The sequence below is a fragment of the Cryptomeria japonica genome, chromosome 7 (genome assembly GCF_030272615.1).
Source record: "Cryptomeria japonica chromosome 7, Sugi_1.0, whole genome shotgun sequence".
Taxonomy (NCBI): Eukaryota; Viridiplantae; Streptophyta; class Pinopsida; order Cupressales; family Cupressaceae; genus Cryptomeria; species Cryptomeria japonica.
Genome location: NC_081411.1, coordinates 306250189 through 306267051, shown reverse-complemented (window position 1 = coordinate 306267051; position 16863 = coordinate 306250189).

Genomic DNA, 16863 nt, shown 5'->3' with positions numbered 1-16863 from the left:
CATTTGGAAGAAGAGCCGCAAAAGCCGTGAATTATCAAACTGTTAAGTCGGTGTGGACCAATCAATTGAAGTATTGTTTAAATCGGTGTGGTTTCTCCGAAGAAACGCACATAAGTAAGCTATAGTTTCAAGTGCGTGCATTGACTATCCAGTTTAAATGTATGCACTGTTTATATAACTATGTCTGTCCACTGCTCTCTGTTGTTTGGTTTTTCTATCTAGTTTGAGGGAGGACGGTAGTCAGGTATTTCATTTCCAGTTTTGCTTCTGTTTCACTTCTTGTTAGTATCTTCCTTATGTCATTCGCTCTCTTTGTGCTGCCATTTGCTCTGCCTGCTTCAAATGGATATGGAGGAACAACGTGGATCAATAACATCCACTCCTTAGAATCATGAACACCTTGATCAGCTGACATAGGCACACTCACTGTCAGGTCAATTCTTCTCACCAACAATATCTCATGTGGTGGTGAGAGCCTGCGGTTTGGATGCGGGTTCTTTGGATGCGGGTTCTTCTGCTACAATAGTATAGTATAGTATATATTCATAACTATAATAATATAATAATATTTTTAAAATAAATTTATATTTATAAAATATAGTATATATAATATATAATATAAAAACCATGTCAAGTGACTTATCTTGATATAATATACATTCTATTCTATTATTAAACTAGCAATTGCACCTTAGCATTCAATGGGTACATCGAAAAGGAGTGGAAGGCCAATTCAAAAAATTATTATCTTAAGTAACACAAACAATGCTCGGAATTTTTTTTTGAGACCACCGATTCTAACATGAGACAATTTCCCGAAGGGGAGTTCCTCCCCAGGGACCAGTAACATAAATGATAATATATATTGGATGAGCAATAGTTACACCGATAGCAAGATATGCTTTGAGTAATATATTGGAGGGTAGGCAAAAGTTGGAAGAAACAAACATTACCTTTGTTAGGAGTAATTATTTAGGATATATCTGAGTTGATCTTGAGATAATATGAATGGATGCAACTTATGATTTAAATTGTCAAGCTATAAAAGATTTTTTTGTAATACAAAGTGTTTTGGTTAAGGTTTGTCTTTCTCCACTTCCTTATTCAAACTTTGTTGTGGGGGATTTGATTTAGGATGTTTGTGAAGTGGAATACTTTGGGTAGATAATCTGACAAAAAGTCTAATGTTCCTTTCCCACTTAAATGGAGACATTCATTAGCCTCTCCATTTGTGATTGATTAACGATCTAGGAGGAAATAAACTACCAATATAGTGGTACACATGAGAAACAAATCTGCATAAAGTATATACACATTGGAAATCACATATGAACCGTTGAGAGAGTTTTATGGTGTAGAGGTTTCAATTATGATAGAAGATCTTCAAAGAAACATTATAGTATGTAATGTTACTATTTTCTATTCCCTATCCATATTTAAAAGAGTTTTGATTTCAAGATTAGAGGAGTAGGATGGGCAACTGCACCATTATAAAAAGTAGGCTTTTCAAGTTTGCAAACTAACTTTTGTGCATCTTCTTTTAGAGGAAACACAAGTTATGGTCACAACTATCGGTACAACAACTATTTGAACATACTCAACTACTCAGTCATTTTCCCTATCAAGCCATCAACAAAGACACTTATGAGAACCTAAAAATTGTAGTGTCAACAAGACAAGAAAAGTATTTTTAATCAAGGTTTCCTTTATTACTCGTACTGCAAGCATCTCAAATTCAATTTCTTCCAAGATGATAGTCAATCTTGAGAACCAAAAGGAATCTCTAGATATATTAGATCAATCAAATATACTAAAACATTGAATGAAAATTTGGATATGAGAATAGCAACGAAGATATTGTGAGATTTGATAGGCATGTCTGGTCTTGAATAAAGAGTTTGTGAGGAAAAAAATATAATGGGTTTGATTTTTATGATATGAAATAAAAATTAACTATAGCAATACTAATGATTTCCAATTTCCTAATATTTTGGATGCATTAATTGGCCATGGCGGAAAATGATGGACAAACTAGAGCAAAACAGGGTGTTATCTACTACAATAATGTGCAGGTCGCTAACCAAGTCTTACATCCCAGTTAGGTTAATCTTGTGAAATGTTTCATTAAATAAATCCATATTTCAATAACAAAACATACAATTGTGCCACAGCGTTTTTAATGCTTCCTCACCTCCAAGTGGTCACAACTACAACAATGAAGTGTGTTATGGTGTTCATGTTCATGTTCAGGGAAACATTTCTGCTCTCAAAAAGGATGAGCTCCATATAATATATGGCTAGCTCTATTTGTTGGGATCCAAAAAAAAAAAATTAAATTATTTAAATAAAATGAATATCTAAGTAACCCTTCCTAAGAATGGAACAATTTTACAAGCGAAATGACAATAACAGTGATCTCTTTAAATCATCCAAAGAGATTCCAACAATGAAGACAAGTGTAGCAGCATTTAGAGGACATCTTATGAGAACTCCAAATATCAAAAGAGATCACTATTAAGACTCATGATGCACAAGTACGGCTCCAGAGGACATCAAGCACAACCGATATTTTTGAAAAAAGATAATTGTAGTAACATTGAATACAGAGTCTGAGAGGCATTGATATGATTACAACAGTATATTATAGTCATAAAATAACAACTACAGTCATCATCAAAATAGTGATATTCTCAAAGGTTTATTACAACCCCATCAAAGAAATAAAGAAGTGAATTAGAAGTTATGATACATTAGAACATTGATATCTTTGTTGTCATATGGGTACAAGGTCATTTCACATACAAGATAAGAAGGAACAATCATTTATGAGAAACAACATGATATGAGTAAATGAACAGATGTAAGCTTTTAATAGAGAATAGATATGATATAATGCTGATAGAGAGACAAACATTCACAAATCTAGTAAGTTACAATAATAGGCACAAGGAATTATAGCAACAAATGAGCAGCCATTAGATAATCATGAAGTCACAATATCCTTTTTAGCAGTCCTCAAAAGTTCAAAGGTTAGTCTCGAGATCATATGAAAGGTCTAATATCATAGAAGATCTGACACATAATGTAATGAGAAGAAGACAATGACCAATAAAAGCTTAGTGCATAGACCATCAAAGAGAAAAGGCTACCCATTATCATCAGCTATTAGAAGACGGTGTAATGAATGACATTTGCAGTCATAATGCTTATTCATGTCAAAAGATAACAACAATCTTAATTAACAATGAGAATACAGGTATTAAATTCCTCCAAGTATCAAATAAAAAAGAATGCTACATTCAGACATTATATAGATTTCAATGACAAGAACACCACAGAGGATAATTAAAAACATTTTGAGCAACTTTTTAACTTTCTTCAAAAATGATATACATTAGATATATCATTGTATTTTGATAGTAAGAAATTATAGAGGTATCATGATATAAGAGACAGTCAAAAGTAGCCAAGAAATGAATCTCAGAAGTCCATCTTCATAAAAGCTAGAGGAATACCTCATGAAAAGCACAATTCTTGAGTTTCTTTGACTGGTGCAAATGAGAGTCTATCATAACTTTGAAGATAAAATACAATGATAATGATAAACCTTAGGCATTTTACAATAAAGATGCAACAAAAGGTCGCAACCAGAAGAGGAGTGTATAACAGAAACTTGTTGTTGTAGTCATCATAGTGTTTAAGATAGTCAAATTTGCTAGGGAAAGTACGATAGTGATTTCACGAAAACTTTAATGACTGCCATTTCAGTCTCAAGAATATGTGCTACATTTTCAACAATAAGAATAAATGTATGATCACCTTCAGTAACAAGATTCTAAAAAAATAAAGGCAAAGGAGAAAATGAACCAACAATGAACCAACGATGAGGTTCAGAACAGGGGTTTTTACAGAATCTATACACAACCCATGAAAGTGTAGGAATTCCAATTTATTATAGACTTTCAGAGGCCATACACTGTTATAGCAATCGTTAGTGATAGATAAGTTTTAGAGGAGCTACTATAACATAACTTATAAGGGTTATATCAATCATAGAGTAGCCTCCAATATAAGAAAGTCTTCACAATGGACAATGACTTCACACAAACAAATATTCAAAAAGATTCACAGAAGTATAGTAAGGTTCCTGATTCAAAGTTTGAATTAAGAAAAGAGTGCATATGTGAAAAGATTTCACATGAGGAAAACCCTAGCTAATGCTTGTATTACAGTCTTCCTTCCTTCCAAGAAAGAAAGGTGTGAAGAAGGGAAAAATAATACATATTGTGCTCCACAACATGCAAAAACTCCAAAAATAGTTGTTAGAAGCCAAACCCTAGCTCCATTTCAAGTCCCAACAGAAAAATGCATGTCGACCAGAGAAGAGTTTTTTCGAGAAGAATGAGAAAAGTGTGAATGCTTTTTTAGGTTTTGAATTTCTTTTCACATGCCCTAATTTGTGGTTTAAGCCTTGTTATTTTATTTATTTTTTAGAAAACAAATCAAAGCATGCATTATTTTTGTAATGAGCCCATGCACGAGGGCTAAGAGCTCTTTGTTTTTTCTTTATCCATTATAAATTAATGTTTCTTAATTAAGATTTAATTTCTTAGAATATATATATATATATATATATATATATATATATATATATATATATATATATTAAGTTATAAAATGTATTAAAATTGTATTTAGAATTAATATAAATTAATTAAGATTTATTTTATCAAAAAATCTTTAAAAATTATATTAAATTATAAAAAGAAATAGAAAAGTAAAATAAATAACTTATTTTGGCACATAAAAATAAAACAAATTGTTTTATATTTTAATTGCTAAAATAAAGTTATTTTATGAGATAAAGAAAGGAAAGGGGATACAAAAAATTTCAGAGAAAGCGATATTTTTGGTTTCAGAGCTATATTTGGCACTCACAGATGGCATGCAAATTTTTAAGAGGTAGTTGGATTTTCTCAGGGGGGCTATTTTTGGCTTCCTATATCATGCAACTTTCAGAGAGAGTTTGTTTTCTCAGTTCTATATTTGGCAACTTGACATGGAGTTCTATTTTGAGAGAGAGGTGTTTTTTCAGTTCACAATCTACCTTGGCACAACAGGGCATGCAAATTTTGGGAAACAGGTTGTTTTTTTACTGGAGCTATTTTTAGCAATTTCATGCAACATCAGTTAGAGGCCTATTTTCAGCTTTGAGGGCTATTTTTGACAAGGTTACACATGAGTTTTTTAGGCTATTTTGGGAAACTTCGCCCAAGGCTTTTTCTCATGCAGTATTTTTCTATTTTAAGGTTTTGGAGGAGACATTCTTAATGAGACATATATATTCTTCTATTCTCTTTCTTTTTTTGGCTCTGGTTCTTTCTTTTTTGCATACACTTTTTTGCAAAAAATCATTGTATCTCAGCACTTTAGTTATTTTTAGTTTTATATAGCAGGATTCCTTTGATATTACAAAGTTTCATGAGTTTTCCTTGGTAATTGTGCATTTTCATTTTGTAGATTTGACAAAAAATTACTGTGTTTTGATCTAGAAACCTTTGAATTTTAGTTTCTTTCATGTGCATGTATCTTTTCTTTTTATATAATCACAAGTTTCAAGTTGTGTAGAAGAGATAATTGTCAATTTGGTTGTGAAACTAGTTTTCCTTCCAAGTTTATAATTTCCTTAGCCTTCCTGGGAAATGTTTATGTGGTTGAAGAGTACAATTACTTTGTGTGGGTAAAGCTTTGTCATATTTTTGTGATTTTTTAGGCTATTATCATCATAATCTTGGTGTATCACCTCCTAGTTTAGTTGCAAATTTCAATATTTTCAGATTATTTCACTCTTTTTCACATTGGTAGTTTAGTTTTTAGGAGAGATTCAAGGGAAGTCAGCCCATAACCCGAAGATTCACCTTCACTTTGATCAACCCATAGGCTCGAAGGTCTTTCTATGTTTCACAAGATTGCTTGGTTTCACACTTAGCATCATGCGTGCAATCCTTTGTGATAACAAAAACCATTTGAAAGAAAGAAAATTTTCAAATCAAGATCATACAAGAATAATTTGAATAAGGAACCACTTCTAATGATCTCATATACTAAAATCAAAACAAAACAATTTAAAATATTAGATAGAAATTAAAGTAAACTAAGATCCTAAATTTTTAATATATGATTAAGAAAAAAGAATCATAAACTATTCATAAATTGAAAGAAACCTACAATCTTTGAAACCAGAACTAAACATAGACATTAAATTTGCAACGTCAAATCTCCCACTTCAAAAAAAGCTAAATGCCTCTTTTACTTATCATCTACTTTAAATTTTGTTTTATGGAAGACTTTCTTCCTCATTCAAAACATCTTTTAAGCTATAATTCTATTATATTTTCTTCCTTGATTATGAATTTCATTATGGGGTACGATTCTACTGTGGTTTAGAGTTTTTAACATACTCGTTACATGTAGAGATATTAATATCTATACAACAAACCAAGCACATGTAACCAATTATGTATCCTTTATGTTTTGATGGATGTCTATATCCTGTTTAAAAACTCCCATTTTGCCACAAGTAGGGAGGATACTGGAATAGGTTTTAGAATTTGGCTTTGCACATGCCAACTTCATTTGGTTGAAATTTTCAAAGGCCTTTTCAATAAATCCATTTTTCTATATATCCAACATTCCTTGCAGCCCATAAGATAACATCTATTTGAGGAATTATGTGAAATAGTTCACGTGCCTTGTCAATGTTTCCGCATTTTACACACATGTCTATCAAATCATTTCCAACTATATAATATCTGATAAAAATCCTCCTCCCTCTATCCTTTGATGGATATCCATACCATGTTCCAAAGCTTCCATTTTGGCGCAGGCAGGGAGGATGTTGGAAAAGGTTGTCGAGTTTGACATAAAACCTACCAATTGCATTTTCTTGAACGTTTCTAAAGATTTTTCAATAAATCTATTTTGTTCACATCCTGCAATCATTTCAGTCCATGAAACCACATTTCCTTGAGGCATTTTGTCAAACACTATATGTGCTTTGTATATGCATCTACATTTTGCATACATGTCTACCAAAGCATTTGCAACCATGATATATGTTGTTATTGATATTCATACCATGGTAAAAAGCTTTCATTTTGGTACTGGCAGAGAGGATGCTGGCAACGATTTTGGAGTTTTGTTTTATACCTGCCAATTGCACTTGCTTAGAAGTTTATCAGGCCTTATCAACAAATCCATTTTGTGCAGATCCTATAATGATTGCATTCTATAAGACATCTCTTTGAGTCGTTTTGTCAAACAACTCACATGCCTTATCTATACTTCCATATTTTGGATAATTTTTACCAAGGCATTTACAATTGCTTCCCTTATGCTTTGATCGATGTCCATACCCTATTCAAAAGCTCCAAATTTGGCGAAGGTAGGGAGGATGCTGACAAAGGTTGTCGAATTATTATTTACACCTGTCAATTGCATTTGATTAAAAATTTCTAAATCTTTATCAACACATCCATTTTGTGTGTATCCTCCGATAATTGTAGTCCATGACATGACATCTCTTTTAGTCATTTTGTCAAATAGTTATCATTCCTTTCCATTCTTTTACATCTTATGCACATGTCTATCAGAAAATTTCCAACTATATCATTTGACAAAAGGCCTCCTTCCATTATGCTTTGATAAATGTCCATACCCTATTCCAAATCTCCCATTTGGGTATAGGCTAGGATCACGCTAGCAAATGTGAACTTATTGGGTTGGAAACCTATTTGTTGCATATACTGAAATAGTATGACTACCTCGCTAGGATATTCGTATCTTCTGTATGCTACGATAATCACATTTTGTAAGGCGTTGTCTTTTTCTTTCATGTCTTTTCTTGGCATACATGTTAATAAGCATATTGGCACAAATTTCCTATGAGCGAGGAAATAATAAGAAACAGTGGACATGTTGAAAGAGAAAATGACAGTGTATGCCATCTTATAGATTATTTTTAACCCTACAAACATTAAAATTCTTATGTTCTTTTCCATTATTAAATAATTTTTTAAAAAAATTAAGATAAACATCAATAAATGAACCGTTCATAATCTCTCATACTTCAGAAATATTTCAAAACTCTATGGCAAATCCATACATTTTGACGGATAATTTATTCTTCTTTCTGCTCCACAAAGAAGGAATTGAACTTTTTGATCTCGGTATTGAGTAGCTAAACAAACTCTGATTCCTCTACACTCCAAGTGATCTCCCATTTTTCATGCCATGGATTATGATCGCTGTGTTCCAACCTTGGCCTTTTGTTGTTTTCCCAAACTTCATGGTTACACAAGACACTACAAAACTCAAGGTTAAACAAAGAAAAATGTGCATTCCATGATATTCAAATACAATATTCTTAGTTTAATTTCTTATATATGTGAAAAAAATAAGAAACTGGGTATGATTGAAAAGATTGAACTGCCGCTATTAGTAGTAGTAAGAAAGAGAAAGCTAATATGCAAAAGACGCTGCTTGAAGCCACAAATTTTACAGCAAATACTTTGTTTTTCTCTTCTTTGAAAGATTTTCTATTTTGTCACACAAAAAGCCTAACAAAAAGGAAATAATTAGACAAAGAAATTGCTCTATGTATCTTTTAAATCGTGAATAAAGGAAAAAATTAGACAAAGAAATTGCTGTGTGTAGTTGTTAAATTGTTCCTACATTATTGATCGAGCATAGATAGATGAATTTGCTAGGTGAAATTCAATGAGGAATTAAAAATTGTAAAGCCCTTTCAAAATACGAGAAATGGAAAGCTTAGCTAGTCTCGAAGTTACCTGTACTTACTTCTTACACTGGCCTAGTGAGGAGAAAGGTGAAGTAGCATCCTACCAAGGAAGGGAGAAACTCATCTAATGGTCCAAACAAGTTGAATCGTCTTGCATGGTCTCTCAGACTATATCTACCATCGATTACAAAAGTTAGCCTGTTCACTTCATATAAGAGACACCTTAGGCATAAAAAATTATAATAAGCATAATTATATATTATTAATAAAATAATTATAACTATATTAAAATTATATATAACATGATATTATATATAATATAGATAACTACATTACAAAGTAATATTATACAACAGTTGTTTGGTTTTCCGTCTACTCAACAATTATATATAACATGATGTTATATATATTATAGATAACTACATTAGAAAGTAATATTATACAAAAAAATTTTGGTTGTTCGTCTACTAAATATAAAATATGCTTATTATAAAATTGTTAGTAGTGAAAAATAAATTACTTAAGATTTGCATACTTGAGAGCAAAACATGTCAATAGAAAATTTCTGATTTTGATGAACATTAAAACTATCTATTATAACTAAATTTCCACACATATATATAAAAGTCAAATATTTATATATTATACATTATTATATATTAAATACTAAAATGAAAACGTTAAATTTTTAATAATATATTTATTTTATTCCAAAATCAATTTATTATTATAATTTTAAAAAAATAATATTATATATATAAACAACTAATATTGTTGTAGACACCTAAAATTGTCCTATCTAATTAAATAAATATTTTTATTTATTTAATTATTTTAAGCCTATTTCTTCTATTAATTAAATAAATATTTATTTAATTAATTAATTCATTTATCCTCTTCTAGCCTTATTTCTCATTTAAATAAACAAATTTATTTATTTAAATTTACCTTTTCCTAAATTAAATAAATATCTTATTTATTTAATTGATTGCATTTCTTCTGTTAATTAAATAAATCTTCATTTATTTAATTAATTCATTAGCCTTTTCTACCCATGACACATGTCATTCATCTCTTGATTCCTACACTACCTACCCTCTCACTATTTTCCTTTTTCTTCTACCTACCCTCTAATCCTAGCCGACCATTTATCTTTTTACACCTCTTAATCTTATCTTTCCATTTCTTACAGTATCTTCTATATAAGGAGATACTCCCTTCATTATCAATCCTCCTAAACGATGCTTTCAAACTTTCATATGCGATCAAGGCTACTTGGAACCACATTTCCCTTCTTTATTAAGCTCTTCTGCACACATAAAATCTAAGAGCAAATATATCACGCAAGATCAATGGAGCTAGGAAGAATGGAGATTCAAACCCTATTGGACATGTGATGGTATCATTTTTTTGGTTTTTGTTGATTTACATTGTCTTAAGTAATCTTCAAATGTTATGGTGGATCTTTGTCGTTGTTAGGCTAGGGTTTTGTGGTAGAATCTATCCAGTCTTTCAATGTTGTTGTTACCACTTTCACCATAAATAGTAGTTTAAAATATATAGAGATAACTATTAAATTTTAACCCCTTTTCTAAAAAGTGTCGTTGTCTTTAAATATCATGTAAAGACATGTTTAATTTCATGTGGAAATGGCATTGATATTTTATGCCCTCAATTAAAGAACGATTGATGGTAAATAAATCTTCTCTATCCAAATTTCGTTGTTTTTAGTTTGATGTTTGTGTTGGTGTAATTATTTATTCATGTTGGATATTATTACACCTAACTTAATTTTACTTAGGTACATGCATATAATAGTATTTTGCATATGAGACGCTTGGGTGTTTGTGCCACATTCAGATAGTGTGTTGTAGGAGATTTCCACCTTTAATGGTGTGATCATGTTATTACTTTATCATATCCACTTATTGTGGGACAATAATTCCAACTTCGGTGGGTTATCCACCTCATGTGGAATATTTTATTGTTTCTCTTACTTACCACACCTATTTCCTACCTACCCCTGCTTCTCATTGAGCCACATGTAATGTTTGTGTGCTCACATATCCATATAGCCTTACCTATATAAGCAGGCTCATATTCTTTCTATACATAACTTTTGATGATCCTGTTGTCAGTATTTGCTCTTGGTAGAATATAGTTTATTCCTATCAATATTTTGTCTCACTATTTTGTACTTTTCATTGAGCTCTTGATCTTGACAAAATCTCACATGATATCAGAGACTATTTTGTACTTTTCATTGAGCTCTTGATCTTGACAAAATCTCACCTGATATCAGAGCCTAGGGGGCTTCATTGATTAGTCATTTTGGAGGCTTCAATTTCACATTTGGGGGATTCTCATTATAGGTGCATCCTATGGTGATTTGGACATCACAGTTGAGTTCGGGAGGCTGTTTCCATGAATTTTGAGTATAAAATTGCCTATATTTGGTGAAAAGATTTTAGGTGTTGGAGGAAAAAATTTAGCCTATTAGGCTAGTATGGTATGATTTTTATTTTTAATTATTATTATTTTTTCTATGAATTTTTTTTTTTTCATTTTTAATTAAAAAAAAAATTGCAATTTTTTTTGTTATTGTAAAATTTTTATTTATTTTTAAAAATAAATTATATATATATATATATATATATTATGCGAGGATTTAACCCCCCCAACACCGTACTCTGTCTATAGCCTATGGTGCTCTAGTCGTCGTCGTTGGTCCTCTAGCCAAACCATGCCAACACTGCCACCTGTACTCTTGTCTTCCGACACCCCATGACTGCCCCAAAGCAGCTCCTTTGGCTACCGCTGGTGTTGACTCCCAACAACTCAAGTGGTCAATGTTGTCGGCCCAAGATTCTCGTTCTCCTCCATTCAACGTCGCTAGCCGATCACCCATATTCTTCCACTGCGTCCGACTCCTACCGATCGTCTACTCCTCCCACTTGTCAGACTATGAAGTTGCTCCCAACCAACCGCATCACTTCCTTCTACCACTCCTCCCATCCACGGCGCACATCAGTCCCATCCCATGACTCCCTCTTTGAGTTAGAATTCATGCAAGCATAGGAACCTTTTTGCTGACGCCAACACCACGTATCAGTACTACCTGTGCCATTAGCACTCAGTCAACGCACAAGGCGCCAGGTCAGCGGCCATACAAGCCATGAAGGTGGACACATTAGCATATGTATAGTCCACATAGTCACCATGTGTCGGTTCTATATGTATGTTGACCGGTTTGGGTGCTCCACCAAAAGAGAATCAGAATGCAAGGTTGTAGGCAAACTGGTCAAAATAGAGAACCAACAAACATCCATAAAGAGGAGAACTGGTGGAGAGACATATATGAGAGTTACAAAGTTCTTTTGTAACAAGAAGATAACTTCTATTCAAAATATGATTTAGTAATCATTGTGTTGGAGCTCGATGTAGGGGTTGGTGCTCCTTGGGTTGGTGCCCTCAACTAGGAGTGGTACTCCTTGGGTTGGTGCCGTAAATTTTGTAACAAAGGTTTTCATTGTGAGGGTGGATTTGAGCAGTAGTCTCTAGCAGCACTTCTCACCGATTTTTTTCCCATCTTTGGTTTTCCTCATACATCTGATGTTATGTGGTGTCCCTTTTTTGTGTGATTGCATTTGTGTTTGTCCCCCATCGAACCGGTATCTCTTATTTATGTTAGACCTGTTAATCAATATACACACATAGGATAGAAAAGGGAAAAGTTTGGAAATAACTGATTCACCTCTCCTCTCAGTGACATCTAGTGTTCAACAATTGGTATTAGAGCCTAGGTTCTTGGTTAATAAGATTTCTCTAGCTTGGGTAGATTTTGGTATTTGAACACAATGGTTTGTTTTGTGTCAATCCTTACTCCTGTATTTGATGGTTCAAATTTTCCTTTTTGGTGTTGTAGGATGGAAGTCTACCTATCCTCTTTAGGGAATGATGTGTGGATGTCAGTTGTAAATGTCTGCCCTAGTAAAGTTAGTCCTCTCTCCGATGCAAATGTAGAAAGAAGAAACTGGTGTAATGATATAGCAATGAAGGCTATACTCTGTGGGTTATCAGATGATGCCTCCTCACAAGTGGACAAATGCAGATCGACAAAAAGCCTATGAGACAAATTGAAGAAGCTCTATAGAAATGAGCCTACCACTGTAGAATCAGTTTGTGAAGACAAGATGAGAAATGCAACTCATGTATCTATAGGTGATGAATATAAATCTGTTACAAGGTGCAATAATGATGAAGATGAAACCCACCTCTTCATGGCTCAAGAATTAGAAGATGAGAGTCACACATCTATGAATGATCATGCAAATCATTCCTCCCAATGACATGTGTTTGGTAGTGATAATGAAGGTAAAGAATAAGATGAAGCCAAAGTTGACCTTGAAGGAGAACTTCTAAGTGCACTGGAAGAACTTAGGAGAGTGAGGAATGAATACAAGTTATTCAAGAATGCCGCAGTTGTGGAATAGAACCGGTTAATCAAATTCCTTGAAGAATCTAAGAAATGTATTTCAGAATTGAAGACTCAACAAGAAAACACCAAGGAATGTAGGTGTAAAGATCTAGCATCTAAGATAGAGGAAAAACATAAAGAGCATCAATAGCTAGAAGGAGAAATGGAGATTCTCCAAAATGACCTTGAGAAATTTCAGGATGACCTCAAGGTAAGAATCTGGTTCGATGGCAGCAGTGATGCCTTGGAAAAAATGTTGAAGAAGAAAAAGCATTCCAAGGATACCAGTGAGTGCTCTACAAGAAAGGAGACCTCCCACAAAGATATTAAATTTGTCTCCTCAAATGGAAATGACAAGGATTATACCTTCATAGTTAGAGATTCTGAAAGAAAGAAGGTTGATCTAACCACAACCGATGAAGACATGAAGCAAAGGATGAAGACTGGTGTTGCAAGAAGGAGAAACAATGTAGATCCCAAAGGAAAAGGAAAGATGGCAGAAGGCAGCTTCACTAGAAGATATAACATGAGAAGACAACAAAGAAGACCCCATACTAGTAGAAGACAAGGAAATACTACCACCCACAAGACAAAGCAAGTGTGGGAACATAAGAGATTGGATGGAAGAGTTGTTTAACGTGGACAATCCAAAATCTATCCCTGGAGAAGCAAAAATGGAAATACTAAATCGGTAAGATCTCCACACACATGACAAAACAAATCTATAAGTTATGTGCCCCCTTTCTCTGGTTATTGTTTTGCATGCAAGGAATATGGCAATAGAGAAGATAAATGCAGAATGGGGTTTAGGAATAAACAATATGTTCTTCCTAGAAACAATAATGTCATATGTTGGAAATTTAATGGCCTTGGCCATAAAAGTTATAACTGTAGCAGGATGAACTTGCAGTCATATGACAACCAATATAGTATATATGCTCAACATAGAAATGGATATAGAACATATGGAAGTCGAAGACCTGCATGGAACCAAAGGAGTAATATCCCTTTAGGATATAGAGGCCCACCAATTCTAGTAATCAGTTACAACAAGAATAGAAGAAGGTGGTCTAACCAGTTTCACAAAAGATCCCCCAATCATCCATGTGGCATGAATGTTGTTTTCTTCTATAGCAATGTTTCCAGTCATGTGGCAGAATTTGACAATGCAAGGACCCATCAGCAAAAGAAGGTAATACCTGCTCCCAAGATTGAAAATGGGAAGAAGAAGCAAGAAGATGCAACCATGTACCGACACTGTGCATTCAATGCACATGTGATATCTCTTAAGGATTAAAGGAGATGCATGAGATTAGGGGGAGTAGTACACTAACCATATCATTCACCCCCTCAGTGAAAGAGGATACATGGAAGAACAAGATGCTGTCGATATGAAGGAAGATAATGAGATGGTAAGAGTGTATAGTGGTTGCCTTGTCTACACACCTATATATGAAAGATGGATCACTACTACATGTGTCAATGGTTGGAAAATTTACAATTGGGATCAGATGCAAATTGACACAAGAAGACAAGAGTTATAGGTAGGTTCTCCGGTAGTGATGATGGACAGGCACAAGAAACCGATACGTGCAGGATGTTATTAGTATGCATGTTAACAGGTACTTATAGGTTATGTAAGACAATGAGGTTCAGGATCATTGCATTAGCCCCAATAGTATGGAATGAGTATTTTATGTCTCAGGTGGTATTGGAGAAGACCTAAATGACATTAGTGGTCTGTTTGTTGATCATGTATGCATGTATTCTTTGTGGGCTAACCGATTTGATTTATGGCATGATGATGATATTTTATGGCATTGTGTACATCCAAGATCATGTCATATGTTGTGCTAGATATAATGGAGCTGATAGATCATCTAATTGATCACATATGCATACCTCAACTAGTATACAGTGCAGTTTGGCTTTGGTTCTAAATCTGACTTGCAATGAGGACCTGAGATGCATGACTTGGGAGGACTTGACAGCCACGATTTCTGACTTGTACCAGATTTGCTAGACAAAAAGGATGTGCAAGTGTCTATCTTTGTACCAGTGTGATGGTGTTTTTGTAAGTATCCGAGGTTGTGAGATATTTCAATTTCTATTCTATTGAAATCACAACTGGACCACAGGGAGTGTTGCTTGAAAATAGGGAGACTTACTTGCACAAGAGAACATACATTTGGTATCAGAAGAGATAAAATTGGTATCAGTGTTAACCTCAATACTCGATATCAGCATTTTGGGGTCACAATGGCTTCCACATATCAAAGGGAGATTATGTAGTCTAACTGGTAGGTATATTGTATTCACTAACACATGTGCCTTAAATTGGCTTCATTCTTGTATATGCATGTGTTTTCAGTTTGCATATACACTTGGTTGTTGAGAAATTGGTGTCAGTTGGTGGTTAAGCCCTCCATCTCAAGTGTTGTGATTTGAGAGGATGAAACATATGATGGTCAAAGGAGGAGATGCATCTAGTTGAGAAAAAGGGGTTTATAAAATTGTCAATGCCCACTAGACACAAGGAGGAGAGAAACCATGGCCATGCCTGTTGCCATTGTTGTCAAAGAGGGAGAGATATTTTGTAGTATGTTGCACACTAAATGTGTGAGAATCCATGGATCACACAAAGGGGAGAGAGAATTTGTAGTATGCTGGATACTGTATGTGTTGACATCAACGCCAAAGGGGGAGATTATTGGTATTGTGTTGTCATTGATGTCAGCCAATATAGGATGACAACTGATATGGGAAATTAATGAGAAGTGTTGTCATTGATGAATACCAGAAATGGTGTCATTAATGTCATCTAGATAAGTAGGTAACTGGTAAGGAAGAGTGGATCATTTAGAAGAAATGCCATTGGAGTCACCAGTATACAAGTTAGTGTTAACTTGTGTTGAAGACATAAAGACTGCAGACCAGTAAGTGACATGTTGGAAGTGCATGGTTGCCAACCAACAAGAGACAAAGATGCTAGGTTGTTGATTGTGATGAAGAGGAGAAATGTTACCAAAATCACATCATACATCGAAGGTGAAGTATGTGCAAGCCACCTGTATGTTGTGTTGATGCGAAAGAATAGGACTCCCACTGGATAAAGATGCAGTTACCATTTAAAGATATGACTGACAGTGAATGTGCCCAAACGGATCACATGTGCCCATTTGAAGATATGCATGGTCAAACAAGGAAGCCACATTGGCACATTGTAGGATGCAGATGACAAGGATCCACTCCCACTAGTAAGTGGAGCTTATCTCCTATTATGCATGGAATGCATCATAGTCCTTCGAGATAAGACAAAAGAGTAGAAGGTAGGTGTTTGATGTCTCACACCAGATCAACTGGTGAAACACTAAGTTGCCTTAGGTGCGTGAGATCAAAGATATGCAACGGATGAGCAGGGTAGATAATGATGATTTTCTTGTACAAAGAAGGAAGGATATGTTTATCATTTTGACAAACATGTTAATAGCAGAACTGGTGTATTGAATGAAGAAGGCAAGGTTGAGTAGTTGCAAAATGATGGAGCATGTTGAATATTGATGACATGGTGTCATCAAGGTATTTA